Raw genomic sequence first — 21,041 nt, 5'->3', positions numbered from 1 at the left:
TTTCCTAACGTCACACTCGTCACGTACTTTACTTTTATTTCATAATCATTTCTGAGAGGTAAAGGAATTTGCATGACAATCTGCAGAGCTAGCGGCGTCAAAATTAACACACATACCAGATGTGACTCAAAAGCCGAACGAGTTACTTTCCGACGTTGTTTTAGATGTGCAAGTGCCAGTCAAAACTCGCGGTGAGGGCACTCTGCCGACCATTTCGCTAGTTAACACCGGTCTTGTTGTGTGTGTTTCAGGCTCAAGACCATCTCCAAGCACAGAATGGTCAACAGCAACATTCAGACGGTTTCGTACTGCTCAATTGCTACATTAAAACGGTATGTTTCTTTTTCAGAACTGGAAAAACCAGATCGTGACAGGATTCGAACCTGCAATCATCAGATCCGAAGTCCGACGCCTTATGCATTAGGCCACACGATCACTGACGACCAAGTACAACTTATATACGACTCATCTCGAAACGGCGACGCCCCTGAGGAATTGTGTTTTCGTTCCACACAGCCGCTGCCCCTTACTCTTTCCCACCCATTCGTTACATTCAACCTCTTACGAGACCGACCAAACATAGCCAGGAAAACAAGACCACACACTTTGCGCATTCGGAATCGATGGCAGTGTGCCCCTCGCCGCATTTGCTACAATAGCCATTTGCTACTTCTGCAGATGTGGCGGTGGCGACGACGACGACGACGACGACCGCGAGAGGCTCTGAGATTTGTGAGAAATACATCTATAAAATGTAATTCAGACTGCCTCGTCCCACCATATGCCGTAATGCTTTGGCAAATGCTTTATCTGCGCCATTCGCCTTAATCCCATCTGAGAGTAATTCTTAATAATACGCCTGTCGCTAATTGTTCCTCATCACAGATACTGTTTGCTATACGGCCACGATGCGCAACTGATTTCCCAGATTCGTCTTCCTCCTGTGAGGATGGAACTCACGAACCCTGGTTTACTAGACCAATGCTCTACCACTGAGCTAGACAGGCGCCGCCTAGCGGCACTTTTGCTTACTTCGTCCGTACGGTCGTCTGAATCATCAGACTTCAGCTGACAACACTTCATATTTTCGACTAATATTTGCAGCTATGGCGACCCATTACTGCTTGGCTACACATCTGACACGTAGCCGATGTTCTCTCCAAACAAAACCACCTGCACTTCAGAACATGAGTTTCACACATGTCTACAAAATCACCTTCAGCTTCAAATACAGTTTTCTTGCGACTGATGGAGACGTAGGCAAATTTTAAAGTTGCTATTTCCATTACATCACGCTAATCAGAAAATCGGTAATTTTAATCTGCAGCGGAAAAAAATCCGTTCCGCCCAGCGTAGCGCTCGAACCCACGACCCTGTGAATAAGAGTCTCATGCTCTACCGACTGAGCTAGCTGTGCTGCCTCGTTGGATACCTGCTGGGTAGCAGATCACACTGTACTCGTTTGAGTTGGGTGGTCCCATACAGTATCTCTCCATGCTGCCTAATGTTTTCCTAACGTCACACTCGTCACGTACTTCACTATTATTTCATAATCATTTCTGAGAGGCAAAGGAATTGCATGACATTCTGCAGAGTTAGCGGCGTCAAAATTAACACACATACCAGATGTGACTCAAAAGCCGAACGAGTTACTTTCCGACGTTGTTTTAGATGTGCAAGTGCCAGTCAAAACTCGCGGTGAGGGCACTCTGCCGACCATTTCGCTAGTTAACACCGGCCTTGTTGTGTGTGTTTCAGGCTCAAGACCATCTCCAAGCACAGAATGGTCAACAGCAACATTCAGACGGTTTCGTACTGCTCAATTGCTACATTAAAACGGTATGTTTCTTTTTCAGAACTGGAAAAACACGTTCGTGACAGGATTCGAACCTGCAATCTTCGGATCCGAAGTCCGATACCTTATCCATTAGGCCACACGGTCACTGACGACCAAGTGCAACTTAATACGACTCATCTCGAAATGCTCACGCCCCTGAGGAATTGTGTTTTCGTTCCACACAGCCGTGCCCCTTACTCTTTCCCACCCATTCGTTACATTCAACCTCTTACGAGACCGACCAAACATAGACAGGAAAACAAGACCACACACTTTGCGCATTCGGAATCGATGGCAGGGTGTCCCTCGCCGCATTTGCTACGATAGCCATTTGCTACTTCTGCAGAAGTGGCGGCAGCGGCGACGACGACGACGACGACAGGCTCTGAGATTTGTGAGAAATACATCTATAAAATGTAATTCAGACAGCCTCGGCCCACCTTATGCCGTACTGCTTTGGCAAACGCTTTATCTGCGCCATTCGCCTTAATCCCATCTCAGAGTAATTCCTTATAATACGCCTGTCGCTAATTGTTCCTCATCACAGATACTGTTTGCTATACGGCCACGATGCGCAACTGATTTCCAAGATTCGTCTTCCTCCTGTGAGGATGGAACTCACGAACTCTGGTTTACTAGACCAATGCTCTACCACTGAGCTAAACAGGCGCCGCCTAGCGGCACTTTTGTGTACTTCGTCCGTACGGTCGTCCGAATCATCAGACTTCAGGTGACAACACTTCATATTTTCGACTAATATTTGCAGCTATGGCGACCCAATCCTGCTAGGCTACACATCTGACACGTAGCCGATGTTCTCTGCAAACGAAACAACCTGCACCTCAGAACATGACTTTCACACATGTCTACAAAATCACCTTCACCTTCAAATACAGTTTTCTTGTGACTGATCGACACGTAGGCAATTTTTAAAGTTGCTATTTCCATTACATCACGTTAATCAGAAAATCGGTAATTTACATCTGCAGCGGAAAAAAATTCCGTTCCGCCCAGCGTAGGGCTCGAACCCACGAATCTGTGAATAAGAGTCTCATGCTCTACCGACTGAGCTAGCCGTGCTGCCTCGTTGGATACCTGCTGGGTAGCAGATCACACTGTACTCGTTTGGGTTGGATGGTCCCGTACAGTATCTCTCCATGCTGCCTAATGTTTTCCTAACGTCACACTCGTCACCTACTTCACTTTTATTTCGTAATCATGTCTGAGAGGTAAAGGAATTGCATGACAATCTGCAGAGTTAGCGGCGTCAAAATTAACGCACATACTTGATGTGACTCAAAAGCCGAACGAGTTACTTTCCGACGTTGTTTTAGATGTGCAAGTGCCAGTCAAAACTCGTGGTAAGGGCAATCTGCCGACTTTTCGCTAGTTAACACCGGTCTTGTTGTGTGTGTTTCAGGTTCAAGACCATCTACAAGCACAAAATGGTCAACAGCAACATTCAGACGGTTTTGTACTGCTGAATTGCTACATTAAAACGGTATGTTTCTTTTTCAGAACTGGAAAAACACGATCGTGACAGGATTCGGACCTGCAATCTTCGGATCCGATGACCGACGCCTTATCCATTAGGCCACACGGTCACTGACGACCAATGTCAAATTATATACGACTCATCTCGAAACGACCACGCCCCTGAGGAATTGTGTTTTCGTTCCACACAGCCCATGCCCCTTACTCTTTCCAACCCATTCGTTTTATTCAACCTCTTACGAGACCGACCAAACATAGACAGGAAAACAAGACCACACACTTTGCGCATTCGGAATCGATGGCAGGGTGTCCCTCACCGCATTTGCTACGATGACCATTTGCTACTTCTGCAGAAGCGGCGGCGGCGACGACGACGACGACGACGACGACGACAGGCTCTGAGATTTGTGAGAAATACATCTATAAAATGTAATTTAGACTGCCTCGGCCCACCTTATGCCGTACTGCTTTGGCAAATCCTTCACCTTCAAATACAGTTTTCTTGCGACTGATGGAGACGTAGGCAAATTTTAAAGTTGCTATTTCCATTACATCACGTTAATCAGAAAATCGGTAATTTACATCTGCAGCGGAAAAAAAGTCTGTTCCGCCCAGCGTAGGGTTCGAACCCACGACCCTGTGAATAAGAGTCTCATGCTCTACCGACTGAGCTAGCCGTGCTGCCTCGTTGGATACCTGCTGGGTAGCAGATCACACTGTACTCGTTTGGGTTGGGTGGTCCCATACAGAATCTCTCCATGCTGCCTAATGTTTTTCTAACGTCACACTCGTCACGTACTACACTTTTATTTCATAATCATTTCTGAGAGGTAAAGGAATTGCATGACAATCTGCAGAGTTAGCGGCGTCAAAATTAACACACATACTTGATGTGACTCAAAAGCCGAACGAGTTACTTTCCGACGTTGTTTTAGATGTGCAAGTGCCAGTCAAAACTCGCGGTGAGGGCACTCGGCCGACCATTTCGCTAGTTAACACCGGCCTTGTTGTGTGTGTTTCAGGCTCAAGACCATCTCCAAGCACAGAATGGTCAACAGCAACATTCAGACGGTTTCGTACTGCTCAATTGCTACATTAAAACGGTATGTTTCTTTTTCAGAACTGGAAAAACACGTTCGTGACAGGATTCGAACTTGCAATCTTCGGATCCGAAGTCCGATACCTTATCCATTAAGCCACACGGTCACTGACGACCAAGTGCAACTTTATACGACTCATCTCGAAATGCTCACGCCCCTGAGGAATTGTGTGTTCGTTCCACACAGCCGTGCCCCTTACTCTTTCCCACCCATTCGTTACATTCAACCTCTTACGAGACCGACCAAACATAGACAGGAAAACAAGACCACACACTTTGCGCATTCGGAATCGATGGCAGGGTGTCCCTCGCCGCATTTGCTACGATAGCCATTTGCTACTTCTGCAGAAGTGGCGGCAGCAGCGACGACGACGACGACGCCAGGCTTTGAGATTTGTGAGAAATACATCTATAAAATGTAATTCAGACAGCCTCGGCCCACCTTATGCCGTACTGCTTTGGCAAACGCTTTATCTGCGCCATTCGCCTTAATCCCATCTGAGAGTAATTCTTAATAATACGCCTGTCGCTAATTGTTCCTCATCACAGATACTGTTTGCTATACGGCCACGATGAGCAACTGATTTCCAAGATTCGTCTTCCTCCTGTGAGGATGGAACTCACGAACTCTGGTTTACTAGACCAATGCTCTACCACTGAGCTAAACAGGCGCCGCCTAGCGGCACTTTTGTGTACTTCGTCCGTACGGTCGTCCGAATCATCAGACTTCAGCTGACAACACTTCATATTTTCGACTAATATTTGCAGCTATGGCGACCCATTACTGCTTGGCTACACATCTGACACGTAGCCGATGTTCTCTCCAAACAAAACCACCTGCACTTCAGAACATGACTTTCACACATGTCTACAAAATCACCTTCACCTTCAAATACAGTTTTCTTGCGACTGATGGAGACGTAGGCAAATTTTAAAGTTGCTATTTCCATTACATCACGTTAATCAGAAAATCGGTAATTTTAATCTGCAGCGGAAAAAAATTCCGTTCCGCCCAGCGTAGCGCTCGAACCCACGACCCTGTGAATAAGAGTCTCATGCTCTACCGACTGAGCTAGCCGTGCTGCCTCGTTGGGTACCTGCTGGGTAGCAGATCACACTGTACTCGTTTGAGTTGGGTGGTCCCATACAGTATCTCTCCATGCTGCCTAATGTTTTCCTAACGTCACACTCGTCACGTACTTCACTATTATTTCATAATCATTTCTGAGAGGCAAAGGAATTGCATGACATTCTGCAAAGGTTAGCGGCGTCAAAATTAACACACATACTTGATGTGACTCAAAAGCCGAACGAGTTACTTTCCGACGTTGTTTTAGATGTGCAAGTGCCAGTCAAAACTCGTGGTAAGGGCACTCTGCCGACCATTTCGCTAGTTAACACCGGTCTTGTTGTGTGTGTTTCAGGTTTAAGACCATCTACAAGCACAAAATGGTCAACAGCAACATTCAGACGGTTTTGTACTGCTCAATTGCTACATTAAAACGGTATGTTTCTTTTTCAGAACTGGAAAAACACGATCGTGACAGGATTCGAACCTGCAATCTTCGGATCCGATGACCGACGCCTTACCCATTAGGCCACACGATCACTGACGACCAATGACAACTTATATACGACTCATCTCGAAACGACCACGCCCCTGAGGAATTGTGTTTTCGTTCCACACAGCCCATGCCCCTTACTCTTTCCAACCCATTCGTTACATTCAACCTCTTACGAGACCGACCAAACATAGACAGGAAAACAAGACCACACACTTTGCGCATTCGGAATCGATGGCAGGGTGTCCCTCACCGCATTTGCTACGATGACCATTTGCTACTTCTGCAGAAGCGGCGGCGGCGACGACGACGACGACGACGACGACAGGCTCTGAGATTTGTGACAAATACATCTATAAAATGTAATTTAGACTGCCTCGGCCCACCTTATGCCGTACTGCTTTGGCAAATCCTTCACCTTCAAATACAGTTTTCTTGCGACTGATGGAGACGTAGGCAAATTTTAAAGTTGCTATTTCCATTACATCACGTTAATCAGAAAATCGGTAATTTACATCTGCAGCGGAAAAAAAGTCTGTTCCGCCCAGCGTAGGGCGCGAACCCACGACCCTGTGAATAAGAGTCTCATGCTCTACCGACTGAGCTAACCGTGCTGCCTCGTTGGATACCTGCTGGCTAGCAGATCACACTGTACTCGTTTGGGTTGGGTGGTCCCATACAGAATCTCTCCATGCTGCCTAATGTTTTTCTAACGTCACACTCGTCACGTACTTCACTTTTATTTCATAATCATTTCTGAGAGGTAAATAAATTGCATGACAATCTGCAGAGTTAGCGGCGTCAAAATTAACACACATACTTGATGTGACTCAAAAGCCGAACGAGTTACTTTCCGACGTTGTTTTAGATGTGCTAGTGCCAGTCAAAACTCGCGGTCAGGGCACTCTGCCGACCATTTCGCTAGTTAACACCGGCCTTGTTGTGTGTTTCAGGCTCAAGACCATCTCCAAGCACAGAATGGTCAACAGCAACATTCAGACGGTTTCGTACTGCTCAATTGCTACATTAAAACGGTATGTTTCTTTTTCAGAACTGGAAAAACACGTTCGTGACAGGATTCGAACCATCAATCTTCGAATCCGAAGTCCGATACCTTATCCATTAGGCCACACGGTCACTGACGACCAATTGCAACTTAATACGACTCATCTCGAAATGCTCACGCCCCTGAGGAATTGTGTTTTCGTTCCACACAGCCGTGCCCCTTACTCTTTCCCACCCATTCGTTACATTCAACCTCTTACGAGACCGACCAAACATAGTCAGGAAAACAAGACCACACACTTTGCGCATTCAGAATCCATGGCAGGGTGTCCCTCGCCGCATTTGCTACGATAGCCATTTGCTACTTCTGCAGAAGTGGCGGCAGCGGCGACGACGGCGACGACGACGACGACGACGACGACAAGCTCTGAGATTTGTGAGAAATACATCTATAAAATGTAATTCAGACAGCCTCGGCCCACCTTATGCCGTACTGCTTTGGCAAACGCTTTATCTGCGCCATTCGCCTTAATCCCATCTGAGAGTAATTCTTAATAATACGCCTGTCGCTAATTGTTCCTCATCACATATACTGTTTGCTATACGGCCACGATGCGCAACTGATTTCCAAGATTCGTCTTCCTCCTGTGAGGATGGAACTCACGAACTCCGGTTTACTAGACCAATGCTCTACCACTGAGCTAAACAGGCGCCGCCTAGCGGCACTTTTGTGTACTTCGTCCGTACGGTCGTCCGAATCATCAGACTTCAGGTGACAACACTTCATATTTTCGACTAATATTTGCAGCTATGGCGACCCATTACTGCTTGGCTACACATCTGACACGTAGCCGATGTTCTCTGCAAACGAAACAACCTGCACTTCAGAACATGACTTTCACACATGTCTACAAAATCACCTTCACCTTCAAATACAGTTTTCTTGTGACTGATCGACACGTAGGCAATTTTTAAAGTTGCTATTTCCATTACATCACGTTAATCAGAAAATCGGTGATTTACATCTGCAGCGGAAACAAATTCCATTCCGCCCAGCGTAGGGCTCGAACCCACGACCCTGTGAATAAGAGTCTCATGCTCTACCGACTGAGCTAGCCGTGCTGCCTCGTTGGATACCTGCTGGGTAGCAGACCACACTGTACTCGTTTGGGTTGGGTGGTCCCATACAGTATATCTCCATGCTGCCTAATGTTTTCCTAACGTCACACTCGTCACGTACTTCACTTTTATTTCATAATCATTTCTGAGTGGTAAAGGAATTGCATGACAATCTGCAGAGTTAGCGGCGTCAAAATTAACACACATACTTGATGTGACTCAAAAGCCGAACGAGTTAGTTTCCGACGTTGTTTTAGATGTGCAAGTGCCAGTCAAAACTCGCGGTGAGGGCACTCTGCCGACCATTTCGCTAGTTAACACCGGTCTTGTTGTGTGTGTTTCAGGCTCAAGACCATCTCCAAGCACAGAATGGTCAACAGCAACATTCAGACGGTTTCGTACTGATCAATTGCTACATTAAAACGGTATGTTTCTTTTTCAGAATTGGAAAAATACGATCGTGACAGGATTCGAACCTGCAATCTTCGGATCCGAAGTCCGACGCCTTATCCATTAGGCTACACGGTCACTGACGTCTAAGTACAACTTATATACAACTCATCTCGAAACGCTCACGCCCCTGAGGAATTGTGTTTTCGTTCCACACAGCCGCTGCCCCTTACTCTTTCCCACCCATTCGTTACATTCAACCTCTTACGAGACCGACCAAACATAGACAGGAAAACAAGACGACACACTTTGCGCATTCGGAATCGATGGCAGGGTGTCCCACGCCGCATTTGCTACGATGGCCATTTGCTACTTCTTCAGAAGCGGCGGCGGGGACGATGACAGGCTCTGAGATTTGTGAGAAATACATGTATAAAATGTAATTCAGACTGCTCGGCCCACCTTATGCCGTACTACTTTGGCAAATGCTTTATCTGCGCCATTCGCCTTAATCACATCTGAGAGTAATTCTTAATAATACGCCTGTCGCTAATTGTTCCTCATCACAGATACTGTTTGCTATACGTCCACGATGCGCAACTGATTTCCAAGATTCGTCTTCCTCCTGTGAGGATGGAACTCACGAACCCTGGTTTACTAGACCAATGCTCTACCATTGAGCTAAACAGGCGCCGCCTAGCGGCACTTTTGCGTACTTCGTATGTACGGTCGTCTGAATCATCAGACTTCAGCTGACAACACTTCATATTTTCGACTAATATTTGCAGCTATGGCGACCCATTACTGCTTGGCTACACATCTGACACGTAGCCGATGTTCTCTGCAAACAAAACAACCTGCACTTCAGAACATGACTTTCACACATGTCTACAAAATCACCTTCACCTTCAAATACAGTTTTCTTGTGACTGATGGAGACGTAGGCAATTTTTAAAGTTGCTATTTCCATTACATCACGTTAATCAGAAAATCGGTGATTTACATCTGCAGCGGAAACAAATTCCATTCCGCCCAGCGTTGGGCTCGAACCCACGACCCTGTGAATAAGAGTCTCATGCTCTACCGACTGAGCTAGCCGTGCTGCCTCGTTGGATACCTGCTGGGTAGCAGATCACACTGTACTCGTTTGGGTTGGGTGGTCCCATACACTATATCTCCATGCTGCCTAATGTTTTCCTAACGTCACACTCGTCACGTACTTCACTTTTATTTCATAATCATTTCTGAGAGGTAAGGGAATTGCATGACAATCTGCAGAGTTAGCGGCGTCAAAATTAACACACATACTTGATGTGACTCAAAAGCCGAACGAGTTACTTTCCGACGTTGTTTTAGATGTGCAAGTGCCAGTCAAAACTCGCGGTGAGGGCACTCTGCCGACCATTTCGCTAGTTAACACCGGTCTAGTTGTGTGTGTTTCAGGCTCAAGACCATCTCCAAGCACAGAATGGTCAACAGCAACATTCAGACGGTTTCGTACTGCTCAATTGCTACATTAAAACGGTATGTTTCTTTTTCAGAATTGGAAAAACACGATCGTGACAGGATTCGAACCTGCAATCTTCGGATCCGAAGTCCGACGCCTTATCCATTAGGCTACACGGTCACTGACGTCTACGTACAACTTATATACAACTCATCTCGAAACGCTCACGCCCCTGAGGAATTGTGTTTTCGTTCCACACAGCCGCTGCCCCTTACTCTTTCCCACCCATTCGTTACATTCAACCTCTTACGAGACCGACCAAACATAGACAGGAAAACAAGACCACACACTTTGCGCATTCGGAATCGATGGCAGGGTGTTCCTCGCCGCATTTGCTACGTTGGCCATTTGCTACTTCTGCAGAAGCGGCGGCGGCGGCGACGACGACGACGACGACGACGACGACGACGACAGGCTCTGAGATTTGTGAGAAATACATCTATAAAATTTAATTCAGACTGCCTCGTCCCACCTTATGCCGTACTGCTTTGGCAAATGCTTTATCTGCGCCATTCGCCTTAATCACATCTGAGAGGAATTCTTAATAGTACGTCTGTCGCTAATTGTTCCTCATCACAGATACTGTTTGCTATACGGCCACGATGCCAACTGATTTCCAAGATTCGTCTTCCTCCTGTGAGGATGGAACTCACGAACCCTGGTTTACTAGACCAATGCTCTACCACTGAGCTAAACAGGCGCCGCCTAGCGGCACTTTTTCGTACTTCGTCCGTATGGTCGTCTGAATCATCAGACTTCAGCTGACAACACTTCATATTTTCGACTAATATTTGCAGCTATGGCGACCCATTACTGCTTGGCTACACATCTGACACGTAGCCGATGTTCTCTGCAAACAAAACAACCTGCACTTCAGAACATGACTTTCACACATGACTACAAAATCACCTTCACCTTCAAATACAGTTTTCTTGTAACTGATGGAGACGTAGGCAATTTTTAAAGTTGCTATTTTCATTACATCACGTTAATCAGAAAATCGGTGATTTACATCTGCAGCGGAAACAAATTCCATTCCGCCCAGCGTAGGGCTCGAACCCACGACCCTGTGAATAAGAGTCTCATGCTCTACCGACTGAGCTAGCCGTGCTGCCTCGTTGGATACCTGCTGGGTAGCAGATCACACTGTACTCGTTTGGGTTGGGTGGTCCCATACAGTATATCTCCATGCTGCCTAATGTTTTCCTAACGTCACACTCGTCACGTACTTCACTTTTATTTCATAATCATTTCTGAGAGGTAAAGGAATTGCATGACAATCTGCAGAGTTAGCGGCGTCAAAATTAACACACATACTTGATGTGACCCAAAAGCCGAACGAGTTACTTTCCGAGGTTGTTTTAGATGTGCAAGGTCCAGTCAAAACTCGCGGTGAGGGCACTCTGCCGACCATTTCGCTATTTAACACCGGTCTTGTTGTGTGTGTTTCAGGCTCAAGACCATCTCCAAGCACAGAATGGTCAACAGCAACATTCAGACGGTTTCGTACTGCTCAATTGCTACATTAAAACGGTATGTTTCTTTTTCAGAATTGGAAAAACACGATCGTGACAGGATTCGAACCTGCAATCTTCGGATCCGAAGTCCGACGCCTTATCCATTAGGCTACACGGTCACTGACGTCTAAGTACAACTTATATACAACTCATCTCGAAACGCTCACGCACCTGAGGAATTGTGTTTTCGTTCCACACAGCCGCTGCCCCTTACTCTTTCCCACCCATTCGTTACATTCAACCTCTTACGAGACCGACCAGACATAGACAGGAAAACAAGACCACACACTTTGCGCATTCTGAATCGATGGCAGGGTGTCCCTCGCCGCATTTGCTACGTTGGCCATTTGCTACTTCTGCAGAAGCGGCGGCGACGAAGACGACGACGACGATGACAGGCTCTGAGATTTGTGAGAAATACATCTATAAAATTTAATTCAGACTGCCTCGTCCCACCTTATGCCGCACTGCTTTAGCAAATGCTTTATCTGCGCCATTCGCCTTAATCACATCTGAGAGGAATTCTTAATAGTACGTCTGTCGCTAATTGTTCCTCATCACAGATACTGTTTGCTATACGGCCACGATGCCAACTGATTTCCAAGATTCGTCTCCCTCCTGTGAGGATGGAACTCACGAACCCTGGTTTACTAGACCAATGCTCTACCACTGAGCTAAACAGGTGCCGCCTAGCGGCACTTTTTCGTACTTAGTCCGTATGGTCGTCTGAATCATCAGACTTCAGCTGACAACACTTCATATTTTCGACTAATATTTGCAGCTATGGCGACCCATTACTGCTTGGCTACACATCTGACACGTAGCCGATGTTCTCTGCAAACAAAACAACCTGCACTTCAGAACATGACTTTCACACATGTCTACAAAATCACCTTCACCTTCAAATACAGTTTTCTTGTGACTGATGGAGACGTAGGCAATTTTTAAAGTTGCTATTTCCATTACATCACGTTAATCAGAAAATCGGTGATTTACATCTGCAGCGGAAACAAATTCCATTCCGCCCAGCGTAGGGCTCGAACCCACGACCCTGTGAATAAGAGTCTCATGCTCTACCGACTGAGCTAGCCGTGCTGCCTCGTTGGATACCTGCTGGGTAGCAGATCACACTGTACTCGTTTGGGTTGGGTGGTCCCATACAGTATATCTCCATGCTGCCTAATGTTTTCCTAACGTCACACTCGTCACGTACTTCACTTTTATTTCATAATCATTTCTGAGAGGTAAAGGAATTGCATGACAATCTGCAGAGTTAGCGGCGTCAAATTTAACACACATACTTGATGTGACTCAAAAGCCGAACGAGTTACTTTCCGAGGTTGTCTTAGATGTGCAAGGTCCAGTCAAAACTCGCGGTGAGGGCACTCTGCCGACCATTTCGCTATTTAACACCGGTCTTGTTGTGTGTGTTTCAGGCTCAAGACCATCTCCAAGCACAGAATGGTCAACAGCAACATTCAGACGGTTTCGTACTGCTCAATTGCTACATTAAAACGGTATGTTTCTTTTTCAGAATTGGAAAAACACGATCGTGACAGGATTCGAACCTGCAATGTTCGGATCCGAAGTCCGACGCCTTATCCATTAGGCTACACGGTCACTGACGTCTAAGTACAACTTATATACAACTCATCTCGAAACGCTCACGCCCCTGAGGAATTGTGTTTTCGTTCCACACAGCCGCTGCCCCATACTCTTTCCCACCCATTCGTTACATTCAACCTCTTACGAGACCGACCAGACATAGACAGGAAAACAAGACCACACACTTTGCGCATTCTGAATCGATGGCAGGGTGTCCCTCGCCGCATTTGCTACGTTGGCCATTTGCTACTTCTGCAGAAGCGGCGGCGACGAAGACGACGACGACGATGACGACGACGACGACAGGCTCTGAGATTTGTGAGAAATACATCTATAAAATGTAATTCAGACTGCCTCGTCCCACCTTATGCCGTACTGCTTTGGCAAATGCTTTATCTGCGCCATTCGCCTTAATCACATCTGAGAGGAATTCTTAATAGTACGTCTGTCGCTAATTGTTCCTCATCACAGATACTGTTTGCTATACGGCCACGATGCCAACTGAATTCCAAGATTCGTCTTCCTCCTGTGAGGATGGAACTCACGAACCCTGGTTTACTAGACCAATGCTCTACCACTGAGCTAAACAGGCGCCGCCTAGCGGCACTGTTTCGTGCTTCGTCCGTATGGTCGTCTGAATCATCAGACTTCAGCTGACAACACTTCATATTTTCGACTAATATTTGCAGCTATGGCGACCCATTACTGCTTGGCTACACATCTGACACGTAGCCGATGTTCTCTCCAAACAAAACCACCTGCACTTCAGAACATGACTTTCACACATGTCTACAAAATCACCTTCACCTTCAAATACAGTTTTCTTGCGACTGATGGAGACGTAGGCAAATTTTAAAGTTGCTATTTCCATTACATCATGTTAATCAGAAAATCGGTAATTTACATCTGCAGCGGAAAAAAATTCCGTTCCGCCCAACGTAGGGCTCGAACCCACGACCCTGTGAATAAGAGTCTCATGCTCTACCGACTGAGCTGGCCGTGCTGCCTCGTTGGTTACCTGCTGGGTAGCAGATCACACTGTACTCGTTTGGGTTTGGTGGTCCCATACAGAATCTCTCCATGCTGCCTAATGTTTTCCTAACGTCACACTCGTCACGTACTTCATTTTTATTTCATAATCATTTCTGAGAGGTAAAGGAATTGCATGACAATCTGCAGAGTTAGCGGCGTCAAAATTAACACACATACTTGATGTGACTCAAAAGCCGAACGAGTTACTTTCCGAGGTTGTTTTAGATGTGCAAGGTCCAGTCAAAACTCGCGGTGAGGGCACTCTGCCGACCATTTCGCTATTTAACACCGGTCTTGTTGTGTGTGTTTCAGGCTCAAGACCATCTCCAAGCACAGAATGGTCAACAGCAACATTCAGACGGTTTCGTACTGCTCAATTGCTACATTAAAACGGTATGTTTCTTTTTCAGAATTGGAAAAACACGATCGTGACAGGATTCGAACCTGCAATGTTCGGATCCGAAGTCCGACGCCTTATCCATTAGGCTACACGGTCACTGACGTCTAAGTACAACCTATATACAACTCATCTCGAAACGCTCACGCCCCTGAGGAATTGTGTTTTCGTTCCACACAGCCGCTGCCCCATACTCTTTCCCACCCATTCGTTACATTCAACCTCTTACGAGACCGACCAGACATAGACAGGAAAACAAGACCACACACTTTGCGCATTCTGAATCGATGGCAGGGTGTCCCTCGCCGCATTTGCTACGTTGGCCATTTGCTACTTCTGCAGAAGCGGCGGCGACGAAGACGACGACGACGATGACGACGACGACGACAGGCTCTGAGATTTGTGAGAAATACATCTATAAAATGTAATTCAGACTGCCTCGTCCCACCTTATGCCGTACTGCTTTGGCAAATGCTTTATCTGCGCCATTCGCCTTAATCACATCTGAGAGGAATTCTTAATAGTACGTCTGTCGCTAATTGTTCCTCATCACAGATACTGTTTGCTATACGGCCACGATACCAACTGAATTCCAAGATTCGTCTTCCTCCTGTGAGGATGGAACTCACGAACCCTGGTTTACTAGACCAATGCTCTACCACTGAGCTAAACAGGCGCCGCCTAGCGGCACTGTTTCGTGCTTCGTCCGTATGGTCGTCTGAATCATCAGACTTCAGCTGACAACACTTCATATTTTCGACTAATATTTGCAGCTATGGCGACCCATTACTGCTTGGCTACACATCTGACACGTAGCCGATGTTCTCTCCAAACAAAACCACCTGCACTTCAGAACATGACTTTCACACATGTCTACAAAATCACCTTCACCTTCAAATACAGTTTTCTTGCGACTGATGGAGACGTAGGCAAATTTTAAAGTTGCTATTTCCATTACATCATGTTAATCAGAAAATCGGTAATTTACATCTGCAGCGGAAAAAAATTCCGTTCCGCCCAACGTAGGGCTCGAACCCACGACCCTGTGAATAAGAGTCTCATGCTCTACCGACTGAGCTAGCCGTGCTGCCTCGTTGGTTACCTGCTGGGTAGCAGATCACACTGTACTCGTTTGGGTTTGGTGGTCCCATACAGAATCTCTCCATGCTGCCTAATGTTTTCCTAACGTCACACTCGTCACGTACTTCATTTTTATTTCATAATCATTTCTGAGAGGTAAAGGAATTGCATGACAATCTGCAGAGTTAGCGGCGTCAAAATTAACACACATACTTGATGTGACTCAAAAGCCGAACGAGTTACTTTCCGAGGTTGTTTTAGATGTGCAAGTGCCAGTCAAAACTCGCGGTGAGGGCACTCTGCCGACCATTTCGCTAGGTAACACCGGTCTTGTTGTGTGTGTTTCAGGCTCAAGACCATCTCCAAGCACAGAATGGTCAACAGCAACATTCAGACGGTTTCGTACTGCTCAATTGCTACATTAAAACGGTATGTTTCTTTTTCAGAACTGGAAAAACACGACTGTGACAGGATTCGGATCGGAAGTGCGACGCCTTATCCATTAGGCCACACGGTCATTGACGACCAAGTACAACTTATATACGACTCATCTCGAAACGCTCACGCCCCTGAGGAATTGTGTTTTCGTTCCACACAGCCGTGCCCCTTACTCTTTCCCACCCATTCGTTACATTCAACCTCTTACGAGACCGACCAGACATAGACAGGAAAACAAGACCACACACTTTGCGCATTCTGAATCGATGGCAGGGTTTCCCTCGCCGCATTTGCTGCGATGGCCATTTGCTACTTCTGCAGAAGCGGCGGCGACGACGACGACGACGACGACGAGAGGCCCTGAGATTTGTCAGAAATACATCTATAAAATGTAATTCAGACTGTCTCGTCCCACCTTATGCCGTACTTCTTTTTTTTTTTTTCTTTATTGTCATTTTATACCTACAAAGGTAGGCCGGCAGCGGCCTAATATGCCGCTCTACGGCCACAAGAAACATACAAGAGATAAAAACAGGAAGACATAATCTCAAAACACAGACATGGAGGACAAAAAGCAGAAGACAACAGAGAATAAAAAGAATTGAAGTCGTTCACCGACGCAGCACTGTTTCAGTTTAAAAAAAAAAAAAAAAAAAAAAAAAAAACGGGCAGCACAGCACGGAACAGAGAACACTAGCACAGGTGAACGGTGGAGCAGAAAACGAAGAAACACTCGAGGTACAGACGGGACGAAAGACACGGACACTGCGGAGATGGGCTTCGGCGCTGCAGGGGCACTGTCCACAGCGAAAAGCTGGGGGCCTGCCAAGGGAAAAAACAGGGGGAGGGAAGGAGGGAGGGGGAGATAGGATGCCAGGGAGGAGGAGGGGAGAAAACGAAAAGAGGGGGGTGGAAGCCGAGGGAGAGGGGGAGGGGAGGTGAGGATGGAAGGAGGGAGAGAGGGAGGGAGAGAAGGGAGAGAGGGTGCCCACAGGAAAATGAGAGGAGAGGGGAAGGCAAGGCTCAAAGTTGGTAGGAGGGGTAGATGGAGGGGAGGAGGGCATCATCCGGAGGGGGAGTCGGCGGAAGCCACCTTGGGAGAGGGTGTGGAGAGTGTGAAGATGGAGAGCAGGTGGGATACAGGAGTACAGGCGCGGCAGTGGGTTGGGGTGGGAGAGGATGGAAGAGACAAGCGGGTGGGGAGGATCAAGCTTGCGGGAGGTGTAGAGGATCCGTATCCGTTGGAGGAAGAGGAGGAGGTGTGGGAAGGGGTGAGGTCATAGAGGAGCCGCGTGGGGGAAGGGAGGCGGATGCGATAGGCGAGGCGGAGTGCATGCCGTTCAAGGATTTGAAGGGATTTGTAAAAGGTAGGCGGGGCAGAGATCCAGGCGGGATGGGCATAACAGAGGATAGGGCGGATGAGAGATTTATAGGTGTGGAGGACGGTGGAGGGGTCCAGACCCCATGTGCGGCCAGAAAGGAGCTTCAGGAGGTGGAGTCGGGAGCGTGCCTTGGCTTGGATTGTCCGGAGATGAGGGGTCCAGGAGAGGCGACGGTCAAGGGTGACGCCAAGGTACTTGAGGGTGGGTGTGAGGTTAATAGGACGGCCATAAATGGTAAGATAGAAATCAAGGAGACGGAAGGAAGAGGTGGTTTTGCCTACGATGATTGCCTGGGTCTTGGAAGGATTGACCTTGAGCAACTACTGGTTGCACCAAGAGGTGAACCGGTCCAGATGGGATTGGAGAAGGTGTTGGGAGCGTTGCAGGGTGGGGGCAAGGGCAAGGAAGGCGGTGTCATCGGCGTACTGGAGAAGGTGAAGGGGGGGTGCTGGCGGAGGCATGTCCTCCGTATAAAGAAGGTAAAGAAGAGGGGAAAGGACGGAACCTTGGGGCACACCGGCAGAGGGGTAGAAGGTGTAGGAATCAGTGTTGTGGATAGTGACATAGGAAGGGCGGTGGGAAATGAAGGAGGCGATCAGACGGACGTAGTTAATAGGAAGAGCAAAGGTTTGGAGCTTGAAGAGGAGACCAGAATGCCACACACGGTCATAGGCGCGTTCAAGGTCAAGGGAGAGGAATATGGCGGAGCGACGGGAGTTGAGTTGTTCGGAGAGGAGGTGAGTGAGGTGAAGGAGAATGTCATCGGCAGAGAAGGATGGTCGAAAGCCACATTGGGTGGAGGGAAGGAAGCGGTGCCGGTGGAGATGCTGGTGGATGCGGCGGGTTAGAATGGATTCCAGGACCTTGCTGAAGACCGAGGTAAGGCTTATAGGACGGTAGGAGGAGACAGCGAAAGGTGGTTTATCGGGTTTGAGGAACATCAGGATCCGGGAGGTTTTCCACAGGTCGGGGTAGAAGCCGGTGGACAAGACCACATTGTACAGCCTGGCCAGGGTGGAGAGGAAGGGGGCGGGAGCTTCACGGAGGTGACGGTAAGTAACACGGTCGTGCCCAGGAGCAGTGTTGCGTTTGGTGCGGAGTATATCGATGATGTCTTGAGTAGTTATAGGGTTATTGAGTTCAGTGTGTGTAATGTTGTCCAAGTACTGGAAGCCAGGAGCTAGTGGAGGGATAGAGGTGTCAGTTCGATCGCGGACATCGGGGAAGAGGGAATAATCGAACTGGGGATCGTCAGGGATGGTAAAGACATCGGTGAGGTAGGAGGCAAAATGGTTGGCCTTACTAAGGTTGTCAGGAAAGGGATTGTCATTATGAAGGAGAGGATAGTAAGGGGGGGGGGGGTTTGATCCAGTAAGGCGGCGGAAGGCTGACCAGTATTTGGACAAGTTAATACGTAGGGTAGCATTAAGACGGGTGCATGTCTGTCGCCAGTCCCGGCGTTTCTTAGCCGCGAGCAAGTTCCGGATGTGTCTCTGGAGTTGCCGGTGGCGTTGTAGTGTGTCCCGGTCACGCGTGTGGAGGAAGGCACGGTAGAGACGACGGGATTCTCGAAGGAGGAGGACGGCCTGTGAGGGTACAGTGGGACGGTGCGGGTGGATGGCGACGGTAGGGATGTGGGCCTCCACGGCCTCAGACAAGGTCTGCTGGAGAAAGGATGCGGCATGGGTTATGTCATGTGGGCGGTGGTAGGTGAGGGGGCGGCTATCGACTCGGGTAGTAAGGGTATCCCGGTATGCATTCCAGTCGGCACGGGAGTAATCATGGACATACTTGGGGGGAGGGTCAAGGCGAGGATCGGGACGGGGGCGACGACCGTCTGATATGGTAAGAAGGACAGGGAGATGGTCACTGCCAATAGGGTCGAGGACGTCCACCGCTATGCGGCCAAGGAGGTTGGGGGAGGCTAGGACGACATCGGGTGTGGTATTGGATTCAGGGCGGGTGTGTTGGGGAAGAGGAAGGACATCTCCTTGGATGGTGGCGAGGAACCGATGCCACCGCCGTAAGTGGGTGGCGGAGCGACTATGGGTATTGAGATCTGCGGCAATCACGTAGGAGGAGAAGGTACGGTCGATGTGGGAAAGGAAGTCAAAAGTAATAGGGGCAGAGGGGCGGACATAGATGGTGGCGCAGGTAACGGTGAGGCCGGGGAAGAATAGACTAAGGATCAGGTGTTCCGTGGGGTTGGGAAGGAGGGGTTGGAGCCGAACAGGGATCTGGCGATGGTGGCCAATGGCAACTCAGCCACGCGCTATCGGGAGGGGGTTGTCAGAGCGGTGAAGGAGGTAGGGCGAGGTATGGACAGTATGGTGGGGCTGGAGAAATGTTTCGTTTAGGAGGAAGGCATCCACGCGGTGGGTGGTGAGGGTATGCATAAGGAGATTCTTGTTGACAGGAAGGGAACGGATGTTGTTAAACAGGATACGTTGCTGTCGCGCCATAGTGGGAATTTAGACGAGGGTGTCGAGACGGGAGAAGGTAAAATGGGTCTGGTTATGGGAGTAGGTGGCGTAAGTGTTGAGCTGGAAGACGGAACGGGCGGCAAGGGATATCTGCTGGAGGGTGTGGGGGCGCTGAAAGGGGTGGATGTTCTGAAGGACAACGGTTACAAAGCGGATGATGTCCTCAGCTGTGGGGGGGGGGGGGGGGACGGAGGGAATTGCCGGGAGGGTTGGGGGCATCCAAGGGGCGGACAGGGACAGTGAGTTCAGGAGCGGAGGGAGGGGGTCGGGCCTTGCACTTTTGGGAGTAGGTTGGGTGTTGGAGGTTACAGGTGTTACAGGAGGGGGGGGACTGAAGTTTGGGGCACTGTCGGAGGAAGTGTGCTTCTTTGCAGTGCGGGCAGACGGGGGCCTCGCGGCACTCAGATGTAGGATGTGCATTATAGCGCAAGCACCTCTGGCAGCGGATGGACTGTGGAAGGGAGCGGGAGGGGTCGACCTTATAACGGCGGTTGAAAAGGAGGGCACCCTCCTTGAGGAGGAGGTCTATGGAGGGAGCATGCTCGGAGAACACCCGCATGAGGCGGGTGGGGCCGGCTGGATTGTGAATCCGGCGGACAGCTCGAACCTCTAGATAGGGATGGGCCTTCAGCTCCGCCAACATCTCCTCCTCCGTGATCATCGGGCTAAGCCGAGTGATCACGGCAGTGAGGGTCGGTGGGCGACGGGGCGGCTGGGGTTGTCGGGATGAGGAGGGGGAGGGAGCAGGGGCAAGGGAGGCATGGGGACCAAACCGGGTGAGGGGAATGCGGGAGAGGATGTCGGAGTGGAGGGTGGGGCTGGGGGATGTGATCAGGACGGAGTCCCGACGGGGGGTGAGAAGGGAGATCGGGGCTCCGGGGAAGTGCTGGCGGAGGAGAAGGGTAAGATTGCGGGCCTCCAGGAGAGAGGGATCAGGGTGAGGAAGGAGGTACCTGTAGGAGGGGGAGGTAGAGGAGGGAGTAGATAGTCTAGGTGGGGTGGTATCCATGGCATCCTGGGGGGTTGGAGGGGGGAGAGTCTGCGACTTCTTGGGAGCAGAAGAGGCTGGGGTGCCGCTGGGACGTTTCACAGCG

General features: G+C 48.8%; 15 non-coding genes across 15 annotated transcripts; all 15 read right to left on the bottom strand.

The window, feature by feature from the left end:
• Positions 1–1,344: 1,344 nt before the first annotated feature.
• Positions 1,345–1,417, bottom strand: Trnak-cuu (transfer RNA lysine (anticodon CUU)). The gene has a single exon. It is a non-coding gene; the product is annotated as a tRNA-Lys (tRNA).
• A 2,522-nt stretch (positions 1,418–3,939) lies between these two features.
• On the bottom strand, positions 3,940–4,012 carry Trnak-cuu (transfer RNA lysine (anticodon CUU)). The gene has a single exon. It is a non-coding gene; the product is annotated as a tRNA-Lys (tRNA).
• Positions 4,013–5,439: 1,427 nt separating this feature from the next.
• Positions 5,440–5,512, bottom strand: Trnak-cuu (transfer RNA lysine (anticodon CUU)). The gene has a single exon. It is a non-coding gene; the product is annotated as a tRNA-Lys (tRNA).
• A 453-nt stretch (positions 5,513–5,965) lies between these two features.
• On the bottom strand, positions 5,966–6,038 carry Trnar-ucg (transfer RNA arginine (anticodon UCG)). The gene has a single exon. It is a non-coding gene; the product is annotated as a tRNA-Arg (tRNA).
• Positions 6,039–8,046: 2,008 nt separating this feature from the next.
• On the bottom strand, positions 8,047–8,119 carry Trnak-cuu (transfer RNA lysine (anticodon CUU)). Its single transcript has one exon. It is a non-coding gene; the product is annotated as a tRNA-Lys (tRNA).
• A 452-nt stretch (positions 8,120–8,571) lies between these two features.
• Trnar-ucg (transfer RNA arginine (anticodon UCG)) lies at positions 8,572–8,644 on the bottom strand. Its single transcript has one exon. It is a non-coding gene; the product is annotated as a tRNA-Arg (tRNA).
• Positions 8,645–9,535: 891 nt separating this feature from the next.
• On the bottom strand, positions 9,536–9,608 carry Trnak-cuu (transfer RNA lysine (anticodon CUU)). The gene has a single exon. It is a non-coding gene; the product is annotated as a tRNA-Lys (tRNA).
• Positions 9,609–10,060: 452 nt separating this feature from the next.
• On the bottom strand, positions 10,061–10,133 carry Trnar-ucg (transfer RNA arginine (anticodon UCG)). The gene has a single exon. It is a non-coding gene; the product is annotated as a tRNA-Arg (tRNA).
• A 918-nt stretch (positions 10,134–11,051) lies between these two features.
• On the bottom strand, positions 11,052–11,124 carry Trnak-cuu (transfer RNA lysine (anticodon CUU)). The gene has a single exon. It is a non-coding gene; the product is annotated as a tRNA-Lys (tRNA).
• A 452-nt stretch (positions 11,125–11,576) lies between these two features.
• Trnar-ucg (transfer RNA arginine (anticodon UCG)) lies at positions 11,577–11,649 on the bottom strand. The gene has a single exon. It is a non-coding gene; the product is annotated as a tRNA-Arg (tRNA).
• Positions 11,650–12,552: 903 nt separating this feature from the next.
• Trnak-cuu (transfer RNA lysine (anticodon CUU)) lies at positions 12,553–12,625 on the bottom strand. Its single transcript has one exon. It is a non-coding gene; the product is annotated as a tRNA-Lys (tRNA).
• A 452-nt stretch (positions 12,626–13,077) lies between these two features.
• Trnar-ucg (transfer RNA arginine (anticodon UCG)) lies at positions 13,078–13,150 on the bottom strand. The gene has a single exon. It is a non-coding gene; the product is annotated as a tRNA-Arg (tRNA).
• Positions 13,151–14,065: 915 nt separating this feature from the next.
• Trnak-cuu (transfer RNA lysine (anticodon CUU)) lies at positions 14,066–14,138 on the bottom strand. The gene has a single exon. It is a non-coding gene; the product is annotated as a tRNA-Lys (tRNA).
• A 452-nt stretch (positions 14,139–14,590) lies between these two features.
• Trnar-ucg (transfer RNA arginine (anticodon UCG)) lies at positions 14,591–14,663 on the bottom strand. The gene has a single exon. It is a non-coding gene; the product is annotated as a tRNA-Arg (tRNA).
• A 915-nt stretch (positions 14,664–15,578) lies between these two features.
• Trnak-cuu (transfer RNA lysine (anticodon CUU)) lies at positions 15,579–15,651 on the bottom strand. Its single transcript has one exon. It is a non-coding gene; the product is annotated as a tRNA-Lys (tRNA).
• Between the last annotated feature and the right edge of the window lie 5,390 nt (positions 15,652–21,041).

This window comes from Schistocerca gregaria, chromosome 10, assembly GCF_023897955.1.
Source record: "Schistocerca gregaria isolate iqSchGreg1 chromosome 10, iqSchGreg1.2, whole genome shotgun sequence".
In the NCBI taxonomy this organism is placed as follows: Eukaryota; Metazoa; Arthropoda; class Insecta; order Orthoptera; family Acrididae; genus Schistocerca; species Schistocerca gregaria.
Note: the sequence above shows the minus strand (reverse complement) of the source record. Positions and strands in the feature narration are given on the sequence as shown.